This window comes from Psammomys obesus, unplaced genomic scaffold (genome assembly GCF_907164565.1).
Source record: "Psammomys obesus unplaced genomic scaffold, mPsaObe1.curated_primary_1811, whole genome shotgun sequence".
NCBI classification, from domain to species: Eukaryota; Metazoa; Chordata; class Mammalia; order Rodentia; family Muridae; genus Psammomys; species Psammomys obesus.
In genome coordinates, this window is record NW_026596326.1 from 206484 (window position 1) to 209109 (window position 2626).

Genomic DNA, 2626 nt, shown 5'->3' on the forward strand with positions numbered 1-2626 from the left:
TTTATAAGAACATCATTGCACTTGCACAAACCTAGGTGGGCTGGGTCAGCCAATCAATGTGATCTCCTGAGGTGATCAACATACCATACTTCTTTTTTAAAAAGATTGAGGTGGTAGTCTAATCACAACATTTCTCTCTTCCCTTTCTGTCTCCAAATACTCCTATACACTCCTCCCCACTCTCCTCCAAATTCACTAATTTTTATGCATGCATATATCCATACTTTTATATAGTAATGTTTTTCATTGGTTTGCTTGTGTATTTTAGATAGAGTCTCACTATGTAGCCTAGGATAGCCTTGAACTCATTATGTAGTCCACACTAGCTTTGAACTTATAGTCTTCCTGCACCAGCCTCCCGTGTCTTGGGATTGCAGGCTCATTTTCATGCTTGGTGTAAATTGTATTAGCAGAATGTGTATGCTCTAAGGATGAAAGCAGAGTATAGTAAATGAATAAACTGGCAATGTAGTTTGTCACCATCACCATGTGTCATGGACTGTAGATAATTGTGTGTGCTGTGATGTCATTTGGCTGCCAGCACAAATGAGGAGTGCATTGTGCCTAAGGTATTACAATAGTTACAAGTCTTGACAGCTCTGATGTCATTAGGCAAGTAGGAATTTTCCAGACCAGTCTAATAAGACCACTGTGTTATCTGTTGTCTGTCTTTGACCAAAACATCTTCATAGGCAAATGACTGCATGCACATACTCATATACATGTGTATATAAGTGTGCCAATGTGTATACATACATACAAAGAGTTTAGGGACTTTTTTTTCCTCCATAGTTTTTAATGATTAAAAAGACTCAGTTTACTAATTTAGAACTTACTTTTTCAAATTAAATTTTACTCCCGGGGAAACTTTCTTTTGCGCTCCTGTATTTGTAGTGGGGTCTGGTTCTGTGTAGCTGAATAGTCTCACAGGACTGTAGAAGTTGACCTGAACAGATGTAGGTGGACAGCTGTCATCCCAACAGCACATTAGTGTTGTAGAAGGCCAGTGCTGATAGAGGCTCTTGCTATGAGCCTGTTCACAGTTTAGGACCCAAGGGATTTTAATTTATAACCTTTCAAGAAACAGGGTCTTCAGCTCTACTAATCTATGGTAGTTACAGGTTCATTTCTGACCTCAAGGCTCAAGAACACTGTTTTGTTAACCTGTTCAAATATTATTGCTAATAATGTAATCAGTTACCTTTAGTTTAAACTCTCAAAGCCATCGAAGGTCCAGGTGGAGAAACCGCTATGTTCCATGTATGGCTGCCTTTTGTTTGTTTATTTGTTTCTATGTTTTGTTCGGTTTGTTTTTTTCAAGACAGGGTTTTAGCCCTGGCTGTTATGGACTCACTTTGTAGACCAGGTTGGCCTCAAACTCACTGAGATCCACCTGCCTTTGCCTCCTGAGTGCTGGAATTAAATGCATGTGCCACCACTTCTTAGGTAAGGCTCCCTTTTTATTATACAACTTTTAGTGCTTTTTTTTTGTTTGTTTTGTTTTGTTTGAAGTGCTGACGACTGAATCCAGGGCCTTGTAAGTGCTCAGGAGATGTTCTGCCACTGAGCTGTATCTCCAGCCCTTAGGATTTAGTATAAAGTTACAGAGAATATTTCATATTAAATGATCTATTTATCACCCTAATATTTTAAATCTCCCCTACTCCTAGTTTCTTTTATTCTTTGATTAACCCATTGGTTTGTCATTTTTAGAAATTACTCCAAGATCATTAATTAGACCCTTCTGTCTGAGAAAAGAATTAGAATCAAGCAGATATTCAGCATACTATATTTTTAAACTGACTTCTTTTGGCTCATCAGAGTAGTTTTATGTATATAAGTGGAATTGCTAGAAAAATAAGGATTCAAATGAACCTCAGAATTTCTTACTGTACCTACTGGCCATGACCATGCTCAGTGCCCACTTTTTGGTTTGCAATTGCCATTTGCCTTCAGAAGGATTCAGGACTCTTTGAAGAAATGACTGACAGCATGTTTGGAGCAGGGAGTAATATAAGTGCACCTAGAGTATATTCTTATAAGACATCATTTTAGGATTGTTGATATAACAAAGGTAGAGAAAGGGACTAACTAGAAGCTGCATCCTTTGGCTAAACCTAAGACACTTTAAACATCAAAAATACTCATGACAGGATTGGGTGTAATATTTTCAAAAGTTATGGGAGAAAAGCTTTTTAAATATATACAAAGCAACAGAAAAACCCTTTAATAACTGTCATTTTCATTAAATCTGACAAAAAGTTGATGGTAAAGCCTACTACATGAAAAAAAAAGGAACAGTACATAATCTGAAAAGAGTAGAGCTATGAATTGCAAAAGAAGCACCTGCTTTCATGTTGAGATCTGGCAGGCAGAGTTTCCTCATGAGCAGCAGCCATTGTGGCTTCTGCCGAGGCCAGAGAAGCATATTTTATTATTTATGATACACTGCCAAACATAGACAGTGTATGGGAATCTCTTGTCTTATCTTCCTGCTTACAAAGAATTGAGAATAACAAGTTAGATTATACAGTAACAGACAAATCTAGAGATTGAGACATTGGAAATGATCAGTAAGCTGTATTTTTCAAACAGCCAAAATGTTAGAACAAGAGGTAGGCTTTTT